Below are 20173 nucleotides of genomic sequence, written 5' to 3'. Positions count from 1 at the left end.
GGAGAGGAAGAGGAGGAGAGGAGGGAAGAGGAGGAGAGGAGGGAAGAGGAGGAGAGTTGGTGGAGAGCTCTAAAGAGAAAGACATAGAGGAAAGAAAAAGCAAGAAGAAAGAGAATGAGATACCAAAAACGGGGAGTAAAAGAGAAGAGGGGGAAACGATGAAGAGAGTGGCGTAGCAAAGCAGAACTGAGATGTATGGGAGAAAATGGAAGAGGGAAAAGGAGGAAAGGGGAGGCAGAAAGGAGGAAAAAATAGAAAAATAAAGAATAAAAAACAAAATAAAAATAAGGCAAGGGAGATGTGAGAATAGGTGAGGAAAAAAGATTAGAGGAAAAAAGTTAGGTGTGTAGAAGAGGGGAAAAAATAAAGAACAGGAATATTATATGAAACGAAAAACGAAAGGAAGAGAAAAAGAGGAGAAGAAAAATGGATGCAAGAAAAAGCAACAGAAAAATACAGATGAATAATAATACAGACCTACCTACCAGCCGCTACCACCACCACCTCCACCACATCCACCACCACCACCACCACCACCACTATTACCACCAACAACAACAATAACAAAACCTGCAACACACTTACCACTATCACCACTAAACCACCAACACCATCACCACCACCACCTCCACCACATCCACCACCACAATCACCTCCACCACCACCACCACCATGAAAACCACCACCAAAAACAACCAAACCTGCAACACAATCACCACCATCACCACTAAACCACCAACACCATCACCACAATCATCACCACCACCACCATCACCACCAGCAACAACAAAACCTGCAACAAAACCACCACTATCATCACTAAACCACCACCCACAACCACCCACCACCACCACCACCGCCACAGCTATATACCTTTTACCTGCTACCTGTCTGCTATACCTGCCTGCTTGTCCCACCTGGTGTCGGCGGGAAATATGGCTTAAACCCGTGTTGTAGCCTCCTTACAAGCCGCCGCCACCACCGCCGCCACCACCTGCTCACCACACTCCACTCACACGTTCAATTCTCAATAACCGTAACTCCCGCCTCGTTTTTATACTCCTGCTCCTCCTTCCACTCCACTCCACCCGACTCCACTCGACCACTCGTTTGCTCCGGTCTCCTCTACTCCTGTTCTCCGTCCCTTTTGTTTTTATGTTACTCCTACCTACTATTTTGCCTTGTTTTCTCTCCTTTCCTCTTACTCCCCTCCGTTTTTTCCTTCCCCCTTCTCTTTCTCTCTCCTTCCCTCCCTCTATTTCTCTTTCTCCCATTCTTCTTCTCCCTTCTTCTCTTTCTCAACTGCTCTCTTCCTCTTCTTTTTCTTCGTGCTTCTCTGCCTGATACTACCACATTTTCTTTCTCTTCCTCGTTCTCTTCTTTAAATTATTGCTTCGTTATTGTCCATCTTACCTTGTACTTCCAATAATAAAAGTTTCCTTCCTTATTAAATATCCTAAGTATTCAACCTTTCTTTTCCATTGTTAATACTCTCTCTCTCTCTCTCTCTCTCTCTCTCTCTCTCTCTCTCTCAAAGTTCTGCCCGCCCCGCAAGCACAATCTAAACACCTTTACGCCACCAACAGCGATGCTCACTTGTTTTCTGAGGTGAGAACGACCGAGTTTCCGCGAACTATAGTTTTCTGAATTTACGGCTTGGTCTCGCCTTACACGGGAGGGGGGGAGGGGGCGGTGGTGGTGGTGCGAGGGGCGGAGGAATAGTGGTGGTGGTGGTTGTGGTGGTATGTGGTAGTGGTTGTGGTAGTCTTCGTGGTGTTCATGAGTGGATGATGATGATGATGGTGTTAGTATTAGCAGGTGGATGGTAGAGGTAGTGGTGAACTAAAAGTGGGTGGTGGTGATGGTGGAAGTGGAAGGTTGCAATGGTAGTGATGGTGGTAGTAGTGGTGAGGGGAAGGGAGAGAATGAATATGTGTGTGTGGTGGTGATGGCTGTGGTGGTGGTGGTGGTGGTGATGGTCGTGGTCGTGGTGGTGGTGGTGGTGGTGATGGCTATGGTCGTGGTCGTGGTGGTGGTGGTGGTGGTCGTGGTGATGGCTATGGTGGTGGTGGTGGAGGTAGTAAGGATAATGAGTTTTCTTTAAATATATATCGCTACTGACATGAACCCAAATTATTATCATTATTATTATTATTATTATTATTATTATTATTATTATTATTATTATTATTATTATCATCACCATTATCATTACTTCTACTGTCATTATATTATCCCTCCCTCTCTTCTCCTCCTCCTGTTACCTCTCTTTCCCCTCCTACTCTTCCGGCACTTCCTCGCCCTCATCACCATCACCACCATCATCACCGTCACCACCATCCTCATCACCATCAACATGTTTAAAGGTAAGAGGGTAAAAACTGCCAAAATTCCTCTAAATACTTTTCGTCCTGACACTCTCCAAATTTTCCTTTTCCTCCATTATACCGCAACGAAGCACAAAAAAAGAGCCTCAATGTTTTTCCTCCTTTCTCTCCCGGCAAGGTGGAGGAGGAGGAAAGGGTTTAGAATGGCCGAGGGGAGGAGGAAAAATGATAAGGAGAAAAAGAGAATTGGGATTAAGAGGATGAGGAGAGGAGAAGAGGAGGAGGGAGAAAGCAAAGCAAAACGATGTGGAGGAAGAAAGAAAGGAAAGAAGTTGAGTTGAAGAAGGGAGGAGCGAAAACAAGGAAAAGTAAAAGGAGGTAAAAAAAAATAGAAGAGAGGAAGGGAAAAAGGAGAGAAGGAGGAAAAAAAGACAGATGGGAAAGTTGGAATCAATGGAAAAAAAAGGAGAGGCCGAGAGAATGAAGAAACGTAATAAGTGGATAAGTGGAAAACGGAAAGAAAGGGAAGAGAAAAAAAGGAAGACACGGAGGATAGCTGAAAGAAAACGAGGGAAAAAAAAACAAGAACAGGATAAAGTTTCAAGAAGATGCAGAGTAAAACAAAGCTAAGAAAACATAAAAAGAAAACAGAGAAGACAAAGGAAAGTGAACAAAAAGAAAAAAAGAAAATGCAGTAATAAAATGGAAAAGGTTATAAAATTTCAAAATAATTCAACGTAAAACAAATAAAAAAATTAAAAAACAGGTAAAGAAAAAGAGAAAACAGAGAAAGAGAAAACAAAGAAGACAGAAGGAAGAGAAACGAAGCAAGAAAAAAAAACACAATGCAGAAATAAACAGGAGGATGAAGTTTCAAAAAAAGAGAAGCAGAGGCGAGTAGAGAGAGAGAGGGTGAGGGAGAGAGAGAGAGGAAAAAAGAGAGGGAGGAGGGAAGCATCAGGGAGGGAGAGAGAGGGGAGTAAGAGTAAGGAAGGTGAGAATTGGACCATATTTCCAGGTGAGCCGAGGCCATCAGGGCAACACGCTATCAGTGGGCAGGTAAACACGTACACCTCCTCCTCCTCCTCCTCCTCCTCCTCCTCCATCACCACCACTACCACCTTACCTGTGCACTAACCCCACTCCTACCTTCCCTGGCCTTCCGCTACCACCATCACCACAAACACAACCACCACCTTACCTGAACACGGCCCCCTCCCCTTCTACCTGGTCTACTACTACCACCACCACCACCACCACCACCTTACCTGAACACCACCCTCTACCTACTACTACCCTACCACTACCTCCATTTCCACCTCCACCACCATACAACAACCACCTTAAGTGAACACCACCCCTCTCTCCCTCCCTACTGTTACCCCCACCTGCACCACCTTACCTGAACACTGCCATCACCCTTCTACCTAGCTCACTACCTCCACCCTTCCTGACCAATGCTGTCTTCCTCCAACCCTCCCTTCTCTTCCATTTATCCTTTTTTTTCCCTCTCCCTTCCTCTTACCTCTACTTTTTCTCTCAGTCGTCCCCCCCTTACCGTCCTTCCTCCCTTAGTCTAATCTCTTTACCTTTCTTCCCTCTCAATCTTACCTACTTAATCTTTTTGCCTTTCCCTCAGTCTTCTTCCCTTACCTTTCCTTCCTCACTCAAGCTTCTCCCCTTACCTTTTCTCTCTCACTTAATCTTCTACCCCTTACCTTCCCTCTCTATCGTCTCTCCTTACCTTCCCTCCCTCCCACATTTATATCCTCCTTACCTTTCCTCCCTCCCTCAATCTAGTCTTGTTACCTTCCCTCCCTAAATCATAGTCTCCCTTCCTCTCTCAATCTTTTCCCCCATGCCTTCCCTCCCTTCCTCTCTCTCCCTCAATCATCCTCTCCTGTTTCTCTCTTCCCTGAATCTTCTCCCTCTCTTAATTCATCTCCCTTCCGTTCCCTTCCTTTCTCCCTCCTTCCTTCAGTCTATTTCATGATTCTCCTCCCTTTCTCCTTCCTTTCCTTCGTTATTGTATTCCCTTTACTTTCCCTCCCTCCTTTTCCTTACCTTTCCTACCTCTAACCGCTCATTCCTCCCTCCCTCCAGCTTCTTATCCTTTTTACTTTCCCTCCATTCGTCATTTTACCTCCATGACTTACTTTCCCTTCATGAATCTTCTGCTCCTTTTCGTTTTTCTTTCCCTCTCTCACACCTTTAATTTCTCTATTTTGTCTATTTTCATTTCCTATCTGCCAAAATCCTATCCCCCTTTATACATGTTCCTTCACTTCCTCCCTTAATCTCCTCCCTTTACCTTCCCTCCCTTTCTTCCAAACTCAATCCTTTCCCCGTCGCCTTATTTTTCCTCCCTCTTTTTTTTTACCTCCTCCTGCTCCTCCTCCCCCTTGCCTACTTTTCCTCCCTCCCTCCCTCAACGTTACCCCTATTAACTTTTCCTTCCCCCTATATTTTCCCTATTACCTTTCCTCTCTCCATTCTCAAATGTTCCCTCCTTGCCCTTTCCTCCCCCCTCCCTCTATTATCTCACCCTTACTTCCATCCCTTCCTCTTTACCTTGAATCCAACCCCTCTTAACTCTCCTCCTTAACCCTCCCCTATTATCACTACTACCTTCCATCTCCCCCTTCCCTCCTTTTTTTTGGGGGGGGGGTGGCTGAGTGATTAGCGTGCTGGCGCGGTGACCTGGAGGACCCGGGTTCAAGTGCCCCCCGCCTCTGCAAACTGCAATGTTTCAGTCATCGTCAAATGGCCTAAGTCTTAAGACATGCTGGCACAATGAGAGGATCAATTGTAGCTACGGGGGCAACACGAGTCAAACAAGAATGGCGCCACTATAGAACACTTGCCCCCGCCACTAACGGCATGGGGCCGACTAACAGGCTCCCTCATCAAAACTTAACGTCGCTACAGGCCAAACGAAAATAATATCTCTCCACTCTACTACTTTGCCACTCCCTTCCTTCTCTCACTCCCCCCCAACACTCTTCCCTTTTCTCACTCTATCCAATCTACCTCTTTTTCTCCATCCACTCCTACTTCACTTTACAACACCAAACACTACTCCACCTTTGCCACCCTCCTCCCTCTCCTAACTCACCTTCTTTATTCTTTCCCTGCCTCCCTCCCTTCATCCTTCCATTCCTAGCCCACTTTACAAAACCCAAGACTACTCCTCCCTTACCCTCTATCTTACTCTCTTTCCTCCGCCCCCTCTGCCTCTCCTTACCTCCCTTCCTTCGGTCCAGTCTCTTTCCTTGTGCAAATTGGACAAAGCTACATCACTATTCCCACTTTTTACTTTTTATATTTCTTTTCTATTATTATTAATTTTTTTATTATTATTATTATCAGTGTCATTGCCGTCTACTTAAATAGTTCTAAGGTAATTTTCTAGCTTTCTTTTTAGTCATACATCTCTCTCTCTCTCTCTCTCTCTCTCTCTCTCTCTCTCTCTCTCTCTCTCTCTCTCTCTACCAATCCTCTGGTAATGACATAATCCCAACACTTCTTTCCTCCCACTCTTCCCTCTCCCCTCTCTCCGCCTGCCCTTCCCTCTTTCACCCTCTCCTCTCCCCCTCTCCAGTGCCTTTAATTCTTCCTCCCCCCTTTCTCCTCTTCTCCTTCCCTCATGCTTCATTTTCACTTCTCTTCCATCGAGTACTCATCCTCTCCCTCCTTTCCTCCCTTCATTCCCCCTCATCTTATCCATCTACCTCTCTCCCTTCCTCTCTCACACCCACACATTCTTCCTCTTACTCCTCCATATGTCAACTCTCACGCCTCCTCCTCTTCTTCCTCCTCCTTCTCCTCCTCCTCCTCTTCCTCCTCCTCTAACTGATGAAACTCGAGTAGATTGCTTGCTGGATGACTATAAAAGGGAGGACAGAGTGCTGAGGAAAATAACGCAACTAAAGATTAGAAAGAACTAGCAAGAGGAAGACAAGACACAACAATGGGAAGGAGGACAATGAAGAAAAGAAGGAAATAATGGTTGGGCATAAAAGGTACTGTCCGTAGATCTCTCTTAAGCGAAGGAAACGGAGTGCAGTGAGTTCATGAATCGTCGCTTAAACTTAAGTAAGTCTTGGGGCTGAGTTTGCGAGATTTCACTATCACAATGGAAGTAATTACATATAGGAATCCTTCGTTTATGCCTTAATTTTTGTTATTGATTAGAGTATTAAGACTTCTGTTGGTTCTTATACAAACTCTTCCACCTTTTCTAATTATCATCATTACTTTTAAATCAGTCACCTAGGACTACCCACATGCTGTCCTGAAGACCACCTATCAACCCGGACTCTAGATTCTCTCCCTAAAATGAAGAATCAAGGATGAGCTCCGGAGGACAGCAAGAGCCAAGCAAGATGGCGCCACTATAAACACCTCCTTTTGCCAAAACAGGCTAAGAACGACCGTCAAGCCCCACCAAGTAAGCATACCGGCGCCATTGGCAGAACATAAAGAAACATCATTGCAAGTTTTTGTTCGTTTTTTTTCATTTATATATTTTTTTCTTGCTTCTCTCTTTTTCGCGCCTTACTTATACTAATCCTCCTCCCCCTCCTCCTCCAATTCATTCATCCCTTATTGTACTCTCTCCTCCTCCTCTTCCTCTTTTTTTTGTCAATGGAACTCTTAATCATCATATAACGCAACTTATTAGTCAATCCCAACATACATTTATACTTAACCGGAAACGAACGCTGCCAATACCGAAAAAAAAACCAAAAGCAAAACCAAAAACGAGTCAATATTAATTAGCCCGCTCCAAAAAAGGACATAAACCTGTTCAACGCGGCATTAAACCTTGTATTAGAAAATTATGAAAAGCCGATAAAAACTAATTGACGCCGGTGGCCAAAAAAAACAAGCTAGGCAAAAAAAAATAATAATAATGATAAAAGAGCTTTCCCGGAGTGTGTGTCGGCTAGTGGTCTTGTAAAACTAACGTCCACACAAACCTCATTTTCCGGGGCGCGGCGTGAAGGGTGGTGACGTGACGGGGAGCAAAACATTATTACCAACACAAAAAAAGACATTAATTTTTTTTGGGGGGGAAGAGAAGGAGGGAAGGGGAAGGAAAGGGGGGCAGTGAAGTGAGAGTTGATTGAACAATTTTTTTGGTGGTGGTAGAAGTGGTGTAGTAGTAGTAGTAGTAGTAGTAGTAGTAGTAGTAGTAGTAGTAGTAGTAGTAGTAGTAGTAGTAGTAGTAGTAGTAGTAGTAGTAGTAGTAGTAGTAGTAGTAGTAGTAGCAGCAGCAGCAGTAGTAGTAGTAGTAGTAGTAGTAGTAGTAGTAGTAGCAGCAGTAGTAGTATAGTCTATCCACCTCGGGTTGAACCCAGAAGCCCCTCCCCACAGGCGATATAGGAAGGGCATAGCCGCTCTAGCGTTGCTGGTGATGGGCAGCTTAGCCAATTTGGTTTGGGTGAAACCTGTTGGAGAGCGGACACTCTACAGGGCTTCCTCAATTTACCAAAATTTCTTCATATTATGTGTAATGCGCGAAATACATCAACAAAAAAGAATCGTGGATACATTTGCTATCACCTAACTTAAAAATGTAATGGGTATCGGTAATCGTGGAGCAGATATTGGGTGAGGGAATGAACATTCCAAAACAGCCTGAGTGACAGAAGGAGCAGAATAGGTCAGATAGGATCGCCCACCATCACCAATGAAACTCAACTACCCCTCCCCCTCATGCTATTTATATATATATATATATATATATATATATATATATATATATATATATATATATATATATATATATATATATATATATATATATATATATATGCGCCGGGGCGAGCCCCGCCAAGGTGACGCTCAGCCTCAAGCTGAGGGGAGGGTGTTGGCGCACCACCTCGCGGAAGGTGGCCGTCTTCACCTTCCAGGAGGCGTCCGGCCACGCCTCTTCCCATGCCCTGCTGGACCTGGAGTACCTCTTCAGGTGCAGCAGCAAGCCAGGTGCCAGCGACATGCAGGTCAAAATCTGCGTGGCGCTGCGCCGCGGCGGGAAACGCGTGGCCCGCGCCGATCTGGAAGAATTTCTCGGCCAGCTGCTGCAAGGTGGCCGCCCTGACTCTTTCTTCCTGTACATACACGAAGAAAAAGTCGCTCTCCTGCAGGCCAATCAGCCAATCTCGTACCCAGCTACGGAATGGCTTTTTGAAGGCGAGGCACGAGGCATGCATACGGGGGTCAAGGCTGAGGCTCACGAAGATAATGGTGATACTGACGAACTGGAAGAATGCAATGATGAATACCACAAAGAATGGAAGGCTTACCTCGAGAAGGTATTCTCTGTCGAAGATGAAGATGAAACTGACGAAGTGAAAAACTTCAATGACGACAACTATGAAGAAAGGAAGGCTTACCTCGAAGAGGTATTTGCCGTTGATGATAATGAAGCTGCAGACGAGGCGACCTGCGAGTTGGAGGAAGCCTCTGGTTATGATGCTGTTAAATTGGAAGACGATAATGATGACTACAACAAAGAATGGAAGGCTTATCTCGAAGAGGTATTTGCCGTTGAAAATGATGATGAAGCAAAAGGCGAGGCGACCTCAGAGGTGGAGGAAGCCTCTTGTGAGGGAAAGGAAGCAGCAGGCGAGACGACCTCAGAGGTGGAGGAAGCCTCTGGTGGAAAGGAAGCAGCAGGCGAGACGACCTCAGAGGTGGAGGAAGCCTCTGGTGGAAAGGAAGCAGCAGGCGAGACGACCTCAGAGGTGGAGGAAGCCTCTGGTAAAGGAAAGGAGCTAGACACGAGGTGACCTCCGAGTTGCGGGAAGCCTCTGGTGAAGGAAAGGAGCTGGCCACGAGGTGACCTCCGAGTTGCGGGAAGCCTCTGGTGAAGGAAAGGAGCTGGCCACGAGGTGACCTCCGAGTTGCGGGAAGCCTCTGGTGAAGGAAAGGAGCTAGACACGAGGTGACCTCCGAGTTGCGGGAAGCCTCTGGTGAAGGAAAGGAGCTGGCCACGAGGTGACCTCCGAGTTGCGGGAAGCCTCTGGTGAAGGAAAGGAGCTGGCCACGAGGTGACCTCCGAGTTGCGGGAAGCCTCTGGTGAAGGAAAGGAGCTAGACACGAGGTGACCTCCGAGTTACGGGAAGCCTCTGGTAAAGGAAAGGAGCTAGACACGAGGTGACCTCCGAGTTGCGGGAAGCCTCTGGTGAAGGAAAGGAGCTGGCCACGAGGTGACCTCCGAGTTACGGGAAGCCTCTGGTGAAGGAAAGGAGCTGGCCACGAGGTGACCTCCGAGTTGCGGGAAGCCTCTGGTGAAGGAAAGGAGCTGGCCACGAGGTGACCTCCGAGTTGCGGGAAGCCTCTGGTGAAGGAAAGTAGATAGACACTAGGAGACCTCAGAGTTCCTGGTAGCCTCTGGTGAAGGAAAGGAGCTAGACACGAGGTGACCTCCGAGTTGCGGGAAGCCTCTGGTGAAGGAAAGGAGCTGGCCACGAGGTGACCTCCGAGTTGCGGGAAGCCTCTGGTGAAGGAAAGGAGCTAGACACGAGGTGACCTCCGAGTTGCGGGAAGCCTCTGGTGAAGGAAAGGAGCTAGACACGAGGTGACCTCCGAGTTACGGGAAGCCTCTGGTGAAGGAAAGGAGCTGGCCACGAGGTGACCTCCGAGTTGCGGGAAGCCTCTGGTGGCACCATTACTATCGTGTATCTTATATTTTCGTTTCTTATTGTCTAGACATTATGTTATTGTTGTACTTGTCAAACACTGCACTTCCTTTATCATTGTACCAGTAATGAAACCACTACTACTGCCACTACTACTACTGCAACAAAAACTACTATAGTCTTTCCACCTCGGGTTGAACCCAGAAACCCCTCCTTTTTTTTAGAAGAGGAGGGGGAAGAAGAGAGGGGGGGAGAGGAAGAGCAAGTACGAAGAGAAGGACAGTAGAAGTAGACAGACGGTGGGCGGCCACCTTGCATGCGGTTAAGAGGTTAAATATTTGGATGTTGTGCTAAATTGTGTTAAGGTAGTTTCAGGGTGTTGTTAGGAGTTGTTGTTGTAAATGGTGATGGTGGTTTTCATAGTTGTGTTTGTGGAGTGTCTAAGAGGTAAGTGTTAACTAGCTAAGTGACTGAATCGAGAATTTTAATGGAAAAGTGGGTCTGGCAGTGTCTGGAGATGTTGCAGACTTCTGGGAAAGGCTGCGTGATAGTGACGTGTATTTTGCTGGTTGTTGAGGAGAGTTTCTACAGTGCGAATATCTTCACCTGAAGGCAGAGAAAATTTGGAACAGATTATCAACCTTAGATATCCGCACTGTAGAAACTCTCCTCAACAACAAGCAAAATACACGTCACTATCACGTAGCCTTTCCCAGAAGTCTGCAACATCTCCAGACACTGCCAGACCCACTTTTCCATTAAAATCCCCGATTCAGTCACTTAGCTAGATAGACTATACCCTCACTAGATAGACTATACCCCCACCCTCGTCACCGTAGGGCACTGCACCTCCCACTTCACTAGCCAGCCAATCCCACATATTTAGGTGGAGTCAGTAGGAGGACAGCAGGCGGGGCTTCTGGGGTCAACTCGAAGCAAATGGACTATAGTAGTAGTAGTAGTAGTAGTAGTAGTAGTAGTAGTAGTAATAATGGTGATGGTGGTGGTGATGGTAGTTGTTCTCATGAGGTAATAGTGATGGTAGTGTAGAGGAGAAAATAAAAATAAATAAAAATATATCTATATGTCTCTTTCTGTCTGTGTTTATCTGTGTCTGCGTCTTCCTGATTTCCATTCAGTCTCTCAGTTAGTAAATGATTCTATCGGCAAGTGTGTGTCTGTTTGTATGTATGGATGTATGGATGGATCATCTAAGAACAATTACACACACGTTCCCTATCCTCTTTCCCTCTTTTCTTTCTTTTTCCTCCCTCGCAGACTTACCGACGCATGCAGAAGGAAGGCGCCACTGCATTACACACACAGCGAGATCTTCCACGTACTCACCTCTGTAAATAGAAAAACAAGGAATATTATGAAAGATTGCTATTGTTATAGTATGTTAAAGTATTGTTAATTGTATTGTTGTTGTATGTCAAAGCTTCCAAGATTAAGGTTGTTCATCCATGTTTTAGAGTAGAGATTATGTTCATCCATGTTTTAGAGTAGAGATTAAAGGAAGAATGACTTGAGAAGAAGAATAAGGAGATTGTTATAGAAAAGAGGATTATGAAAGAGAGGAGTTATTGTAGGGCAGCTTTGTTAGCTATCAGGTAGTGTAGATAGCTAGAGGGTAGTTTAATTAGCTAGGGGGTAGTTGAGTTATCCAGCAGGCGCCGTCTGGGAGCCCTGTACCCAGAGGCAACTGTTAGGCGCGTCCCTCCACTCCGTCAGTGTGCTCTACACGCACCCGTAACTGCCTGTACTCGTTTTCACTAGAATAAAACCTACTTAAAAGACTTGTGTGTTTCCGTCACCCCTCAAGTACATACACACAACCTACAGTTATGATAAGGGAATAAAGGAGGCATGTCATGAGAAAAGAATGAGATCATTGTTGTGAAAAAATAGGAGGATTATCTAAAAAAAAATAAGAAGATTGCTATGAAAAAATAATGGAGGTTTGTTAAATAGATTATAAAGAATAAGGTTCTGAAAAAAAAGAATAATGGTTTACATACTCCATGTAAAAAACATTATGAAACTTCAAAAACATGAATGCAATAAAACCCATTTGCTCACAGTACCCTCCGGACCCAACCTTGATACCCCATGACGTACTGAGGCACTGCTTTACCAACACCCGCCTGCCTTTGGGGCCGAGTCGAGGTGAATGTTATTTTTTTTTTTTTTTTACGGAGAAATAAACAATAAGAAAAAAAAGGAGAAGGAAGAAGAAAAACAAGAAAAATAAGAAAAACAATGATATTAAGAAGAAGATGAAGAAGAAGAAGAAGAAGAAGAAGAAGAAGAAGAAGAAGAAGAAGAAGTAAAAGGAGAAGAAAGAAAATTATTATAATGATGCTAATGAGGTTGAGGATGATGAAGATGATAATGATGATGATGATGATGATGATGATGAGAAAGAAAATAGAAGCGGAGAGAGAACTAACAAATAAGGAACACCACCATCCTCACCACCACTACCACCACCCTCACCTCACTATACTCACCACCACCACCACCACCATCACCACCACCACCCTCACCTCACTATACTCACCACCACCACCACCACCATCACCACCACCACCCTCACCTCACTATACTCACCACCACCACCACCACCACCACCTCACTATACTCACCACCACCACCACCACCACCCCACCCCCAACACCACCACCACCACCACCACCTCACTATACTCACCACCACCACCACCACCACCACCACCTAACAGCCAGGACGCCCCTAATCACCCAACGAGGCGCTGACGAGACCAATTAGCACACATTTCCATAACTCGGGGCGCCAGGAGAGAGAGAGAGAGAGAGAGAGAGAGAGAGAGAGAGAGAGAGAGAGAGAGAGAGAGAGAGAGAGAGAGAGAGAGAGAGAGAGAGAGAGAGAGAGAGAGAGAGAGAGAGAGAGAGAGAGCACTTCAACTTCTTTTAAATACCACAAATCTATCTTCACCATCATCTCAACATCACCATCACCACAGAAAAAAACATCACCACATCACAGCCACTATATAACATGACATTTCTTATTTACTCTCTCTCTCTCTCTCTCTCTCTCTCTCTCTCTCTCTCTCTCTCTCTCTCTCAATCTTTTTCCAGGCGGGACGAGGTAATGGCTGATTAGAGCTTAAATTTTCGCCTCGGCATGAGATGGATGAACATTTAGTGTCTGCGTCTGGAGTGAGGGATGCGGCAGCGATTGTGTTGTGGGGGGAGGGGGAGGGGATAGGGGGTCAGGGTGGAAGGGAGGGTAAGGGGTGACTGCAAAAGAAGGAAGTGTACATGGAGGAAGGGGGGAGAAGGTGAAAAGAAGGAAGTATTGACGGGAAAGAAGAACTAGAATCATGCAAGAAATTAGGGAAAAAATGAGAGAAAGGGAATTGGATAAAGGTGAAGGAAAAAGAGATAAAAGAAAGGGAGAAAGGTAAGAGGTGCAAATTATGCGAAAGAGAAAGGGTGGGAGCAGGAGAAACAGGTTAGAATGGGAGGAAACAAGGGAGTGAGAGGTAAGTGAAGAGAGAGGAAAAGGGTGACTAGACGAGAGAAAGGGGAAGGGAGAAGAGGGTGTGAGCGAGAACAAGAGGTTAGGGGTGGAAGGGAGGTGGGGAATGGGATGAGGAGAGTGAGGGAGAGGTAATGAAAGTGGGGGAAAGTGTGTGTGTGTGTGTGTGTGTGTGTGTGTGTGTGTGTGTAGTTCACCGCGACCTAATCACGAGCTGGACAAGTCATCGTCAGCAAGTACCCTTTTGATTACAGCAAGGCTCATTAGTCGATCTCTGGGTGCTGCTGGGACCTTCACACACCACACACCCCAGTCCCGTTGCTCTAGGAGGGACAGTGACTGCTCCTTGTCAGCGGAAAAATCCCGGGCTGAACGGGACTCGAACCTCCGCCTATCAGGTCGTGAGTAGTAGTAGTAGTGGTAGTAGTTGTTGTTGTAGTAGTAATGGTGGTGATGGTAGAAGTTGTGGTCTTGAGTTATTATGGCAGTGGTGATTGTGAAGAGGAAAAAATGGAAATGTGTGTGTCTGTTTCTTTTTGCGTGTGTTTGTTAATTTGCATCTGTGTCTTCCCGCCTGATATTAAGCACTTTCTTTAAACAGCAAGGGAGGCAGCTGACGTGCAAAACAAAAAACATCAAAAAGTCCGTTAGGCGCTGCTTCAATAAAAGAAAAAAGAATGTGTGTGTGTGTGTGTGTGTGTGTGTGTGTGTGTGTGTGTGTGTGTGTGTGTGTGTATGATAGCCAGAAAAAAAAAAAAAAAAAAAAAAAAAAAAGATAGAATATAATAAAAGAGGGTGAAAATTGTTGTGTCTTCAGGTAGAGGATGAAAAAGGGGATAAACGGACGAAGAAGGGTTGGAAGAAAGAACAATAAAGAAGAAGAAGAAGAAGAAGAAGAAGAAGAAAAACAAGAAGAAGAACAAGAACAAGTACAAGAAGAACAAGAATAAGAAGAACAAAAAGAACAAGAAGAAGAACAAGAACAACTATAAAAGCAAAATAAAACAAACACCAAACAATAACAAAAAGCAAATTAAAGAAACACAAATGGGAAAGAAAACAAAACACACAAACAACAAAAACAACAAATCAACAACAACAATAACAACAACATCACCCATCAGAGAGAGATAGAAAGAGAGAGAAAGGAAGGGAAAGCATAGATCCATCCCAAATAATAGTAAAAATAAACATAATAATAATAATGAAAAGCAATGATGACGAGGAGGAGGAGGGAAGACACCCGATAATAAACACTAATAATAACGCTAAATTAACCAATAACAAACATAGGAGAGGCGATACAACAACCTACCATAAAAGGAAGGGAGGAAGGGAGGCGAAGAGAGGAGCAAAAGGGAAGAGGAGAGGAAGAGGAGAAGAGGAGGAGGAGGGTAGAGGAAAGAAGGCAGCAGCTCAATTTATATAGCAAAGAGTACAAAGATAAGGAGAGGAGAGGAGGGAAAAAGAGAGGAGAGGAGAAGATAAAGGAGGGGAGAGGGAAAATTGCTCTATATGAGTGACAAATTTGATGAAAAATGGTTAGTAAAAAAGAGGAGGAGCAGGAGAAGGAGTAAAATGGACGAAGAAGAGTGGAAGGAGGCGGCGGCGGTGGTGGTGGTTGTGGTGGTAAAGAGGAGGAGGAGGAGGAGGAGAGATGTGATACGTTCCCAAGAAAATGAGAGAAAAACGTTGAGCAAAGTAAGCAATAAACTAGATGGGCAAAAGGAGGGGGAAGAGGAGGTAAGAACGAAGAAGAGGAGGTAGGAAGAAGAGAAGAAGAAGAAAAAGAAAAGAAAGAAAATAAGAAAAAGACAAAAGAAAAAGAAAAAAAATGAAACAAGAAGAAGAAGAAGAAGAAGAAGAGGAGGTAAGAAGAAGAAGAAGAAGAAGGAAAATGAGAAGAAAACGAAGAAAAAGAAGAAAAGAAGGAAAAGAGAAAAAGAAAAAGGAAAAAATGAGAAAGGTAATTAAAAAGCAAATGAAGATGAAAAAATGGAAAAGAAAACAAGAAGAAAATGAAAAAGTAGAAGAAAAAGAAAAAAGCTGAAGAAAAAGAAGCAGAAGAAGAAATGAATCAGAAGAATAAAAAACAGAATGAAAAGAAGCCAAACAAGAACATCAACAAAAAAAAGAAGACAACAAGAACAAAAACCAGAACAGTGAAATGAAGAAAAAATAAATGAAACAAAAAAGCTGTCGGTAAACAATAACCAAAGAAAAAGCGGGATAACAAGGATCAGCCAGGTGTATGCATGTCTATACGTAATTATGTCTGCAAGTGTAATAGTAGGTGTGTGTGTGTGTGTGTGTGTGTGTGTGTGTGTGTGTGTGTGTGTGTGTGTATCTATGGTTGTATGTCTGTCTGTCGTTGTATTAGCATACCCACACCCACCCACCCACCCACCCACACCCACACACACACACACACACACACAGAGAGAGGCGGCAAAATAAAATAAAACACCCACCTCGCCATTCCCATCCACGGAACTAAATGAGAGAAAATAAAAATATACACCGAGTGAGCAACAGAGAGAGAGAGAGAGAGAGAGAGAGAGAGAGAGAGAGAGAGAGAGAGAGAGAGAGAGAGAGAGAGAGAGAGAGAGAGAGAGCAGTAAGAGAGACACAAAAAAAGGTCAACTCATACACAGGTGAATCTCCAAATTTATCTCCTCGTCCTAAATTACCTGCCATTTAGGAGAGGCGGTAAAGGCTCCAGGTAGGCAGGCAGGCAGGTGGGTAGGCAGGTAAGCAGGCAGGGAGGTAGGCAGGTGTGTAGGTAGATGGGTAGGCAGGTGGGTGGGTAGGTAGGTAGGTAGGTAGGTGGGTAGGCAGGTGGGTGGGTAGGTAGGTAGGCAGGAGAAATTTCACTCTTCCCTTACCACCCTCACCCCTTCCTCCCCTCTCTACATCTCCCCTCCCCTAAACCTCACCTCTCTCTCTACCTCTTCCCCCCTCCTCCTCCTCCTCCCCCCTCCCCCCCTCGACCCCTCGCCGTGACAAATCTCCAGCATCGGAAAAATGAATCGTCCACTCATTAACGCCATCATTAATATCAAGGGATTTTACAGTAATGGGAAATGAGAGAAGGGTTGCTGCTAATGACATAATATATTCAAAAGGGGCTGCAAATGCCATCACCACCACCACCTCCACCTCCACCACCACCAGACCTGCCTCGCTCTCCCTCTCCCTCTCTCTCCTGCTGTTGGTGTTGTTTCTGCTGGTCCTCCCTCCTGCCTCTCTCTCTCCCTCCCTCCTCCTCCTCCTCTTCTCCCTTGCCAAGCGGCCCTCCAGAGCGCATTGTCCTAATATCCATAAAATCGTTTAAGCGGAAATCTGGGCGGGAAGCGAAGGCCAATCAGAGGCGGGCGTGTGTGGCGGGGGGCGTGGCCAGGAGGCAAAAGCCAATCATAGCTCCTCCCGCCCAGCCGCTGCCAGCCAATGGGAGGGAGAGACGTGAGGGAAGTCGCTTACTCAATGTTTACCTCCGGAGTTTCTTGCGCCGAGAAGGAGAAGTTGAAGACAAACACGCCCTAAGTTAGACCCAAGAAGTGGAGGAGGAGGAGGAGGAAGAGGAGGAGGAGGAAGAAGAGGACTAGGAGAAAGAGGAAGATGCACAAACACGCACATACACACACTACCCAAACACACACACACACACACACACACACACACACACACACTGGCCTGTTTTAAGGGGATAAAACGCCTTTCTCACGCAAAATCGGAGCTGTTCTTTTTTTTTGGGGGGGGGAAGGAAGGAGAGAACTGGAGGAGGAAGAGGAGGAAAAGCAGCTAAAAGTATGAGAAGCATGAAGAATGGGGAGGGGAAGAGGAGAAAATAGCCTCTCTCTCTCTCTCTCTCTCTCTCTCTCTCTCTCTCTCTCTCTCTCTCTCTCAAGCAGATATACTCAAAAGGCCAAAAAAGGTAGTTGGCATGTGTGTGTGTGTGTGTGTGTGTGTGTGTGTGTGTGTTTTAAGAAGAAGAAGAAGAAAAAGAAGAAGAAGAAGAAGAAGAAAAAAAATAAGGGAAGAAGAAAAAAAGAAAAAGAGAAGAAAAAGAAGAAGAAAAAATGAGAAGAAAGAGAAGACGAAAAAAAATAAGAAAAAAAGAAGAAAAAAAAGAAGAAATAGAAGAAAAAATGAGAAGAAGAAAAAGAAGAAAAGAAAAAAGAAGAAAAAAGAAAAAAAAGAAAAAAAAAGAAGAAAAAGAAAAAGAAGAAAAAAGAAGAAGAAGAAGAAGACAAAGAAACAAGAACAAGAAGAAACGACACAAAAGACAAAAAAAGGAAGATGAGAAAATATTGGGGATATGAGCGCAATGTGGTTGAAGAGAAGGAAAAGGAGGAGAAGAAGGAGAAGGCGGTAGAGGAGGAGGAGGAGGAGAAGGAGTAGGAAGAGGAGGAAGAGGAGAAGGCGGTAAAGGAGGAGGAGAAGAGGAAAAGGAGGAGGAAATAAAAGAATAAGAAATAAGAGCAGAGAAGAAAGAAGAGGAAACTGTATATGAGAAACACTGGAAAGAGGAAGAGAAGGGAATGAGGAGGAAGAGGAAGAAAAGTAGGAGAAGAACAAGCAGAACCACGATGATCAGTGGTGAAAGATGAGTAGAAGAGGAAAGTGAAAGACGAGCAGGAGCAGGAGGATGAAAAGGAAAAGAAAGAGAAAAAGAAAGTGGAAGGGGAGGGGAAGGAGGAGGTGGGGGAGGGGGAGGGGAAGAGTGGTATGAAGCAAGAAGAGGAGTTAGAGGAAGAAGAAAAAAAGAAAGAGGAGTAGATGGAGCAGAATGAAGAGGAGGAAAAGGAAGAGGCAAATAAAATGACGAAAGAAGGAAAATATGTAGAATGAAGAAAAGTAGAAAAATGAGACAATATGAGGATAGGTAATGATGCGAAGGAAGAGAAGAAAGAAGAGGAGAAGGAGGAAGAGGAGGAGGAAGAGGAGGAGGAAGAGGAGGAGGAAAAGGAAGCGGAGGAGTCTATCTGTCACAGTCTTGTTATCGTCACAGCGGCATGCGGCTCAATAATGCTTCCTCTCCGCCAGGTTATCTCTCTCTCTCTCTCTCTCTCTCTCTCTCTCTCTCTCTCTCTCTCTCTCTCTCTCTCTCTCTCTCTCCCCAACATCAATGTAGTATTATCGGCTCTTTTGAGGAGCAGCAGCAGCAGGAGGAGGAGGAGAAGAGGAGGAGGAGACGAGGAGGAGGAGAAAGAGGAAGAGGGTGAGGTAGATGGTTGCAAGGATGACGAGGACAAGAAAGACTAGGTGAAGGAAGAAATAAAAGAACGAAGGGGTAGAAGACGAAGTGGATAAGGAGGAGTTGGAGGTGGATGAGAGGAAAGAGAAAAAAACAGATGATAAAGCAAAAAGAGACGAAAATCAGTAAAGGAATGAATAAGGAGAGAGCAGCTTCAGAAACCCTAGAAAATCCAAAATGAGGATGAAAAGGAAACAGGAATAAATATGTATGGGAGGCGGCGGCGGCGGTGGAGGAGGAGAGGAGGAGGAGGAGAGAGAAGGAGGAGCAGAAAGTGAAGATGAAAAAGTAAATGATATACAGATGAAGATAAAGATGAGGACAGAAACAAAGGGAAGATCAAGGAAGCATACATAAAAGGTTAAAGACGAAGAGAACAAAAAGAGAAGAAAGAGTAGGAGAGCCAGGGGTCAGAGTATTTAGGAGTAGGACTCGGCTAAAACGACAAGACCGAGGGGGAAGACAACAGAATTAAAAGAACGAAGATGAGACCGACGAGGGTGAAGAGGACCATAGAGCAAGGAGGGTGGCACAGGCTCAGTATAAGGCCAGTATTGGGTTAAGGAAAAGTCGATGCACAACCAAGTCAAACACAGCGCAGGAAGAGGCAGGTGTACCAATATGGCCGTCACAGAAACAAGGCGGTGTTACTGAATATATAGGCTACGACACGCTAACTTTATAAACACAGAAAGGCAGACAAGGGTAAATAAAAAAAGACATTAGTATGGAGATTGGCAGAGAGGTTAGGCTGGCAGGGAGATGCAGACAAAGACATACAAAATCACCCCCCCACCCACCCACCCACAATATAATTACATGCATCTTATCCACAAAAAAAAAACCGTTCATCTACTCTAAAATATTCCCAAATGAATTAAATCTACCATAAGAAAGGAATACAACAAAACACTGCATATATACGTAATATCACAAATTAATTATCAGAATGACCCCAGAACAAAACCTTCAACGGCGACAAATAAAAATAAAAAAGAAAGCATAATAGTAGGAAGAAAAAAAGTTGGACAGAAGCAAACACAATAACCGCAATAAAGGAACGATTAAGACATAAGGAGAAAAAAAAAAACAAGGTAAGAAATAATGGAGAGAGAGAGAGAGAGAGAGAGAGAGAGAGAGAGAGAGAGAGAGAGAGAGAGAGAGAGAGAGAGAATCATTAACACTCTCTTGTCTTATATTCGTGTTTTGGCCCAATTAGAACTTTCCCAGCGGAGCATTATGGAGCAGGAGGGAGGGAGGAGGAAGAGGGGGAAGCTGGAAGGAAACGGGGGGGAGGAGGGCAGGAGGAGGGGGGTCAGCAGGGAAACTCTCCACCCAGAAAACTTTTAAAACAACCTTAACAACAGCCTCAACTCTTCTAATTCTCCCTCCTCCCTCACCCCTAACACCTCTCT

The 20173-nt window shown here is 44.9% G+C and overlaps 1 long non-coding RNA gene across 3 annotated transcripts; it reads right to left on the bottom strand.

Annotated features, from left to right (window-relative positions):
- Nucleotides 1-9142: 9142 nt before the first annotated feature.
- On the bottom strand, nucleotides 9143-9921 carry LOC127008438 (uncharacterized). Of its 3 annotated transcripts, none has more exons than XR_007761082.1 (4): nucleotides 9762-9921; nucleotides 9497-9655; nucleotides 9285-9390; nucleotides 9143-9231 (listed from the first exon to the last, which is right to left on the bottom strand). It is a non-coding gene; the product is annotated as an uncharacterized LOC127008438 (long non-coding RNA). The 3 variants fall into 3 exon arrangements; XR_007761083.1 differs by having other exon boundaries at nucleotides 9497-9549; XR_007761084.1 differs by lacking the exon at nucleotides 9497-9655.
- Between the last annotated feature and the right edge of the window lie 10252 nt (nucleotides 9922-20173).

This window comes from Eriocheir sinensis, chromosome 37 (assembly GCF_024679095.1).
Source record: "Eriocheir sinensis breed Jianghai 21 chromosome 37, ASM2467909v1, whole genome shotgun sequence".
Taxonomy (NCBI): Eukaryota; Metazoa; Arthropoda; class Malacostraca; order Decapoda; family Varunidae; genus Eriocheir; species Eriocheir sinensis.
The sequence above is the reverse complement of the archived record's forward strand: the minus strand, read 5'-3'. Positions and strand labels throughout refer to the sequence as shown.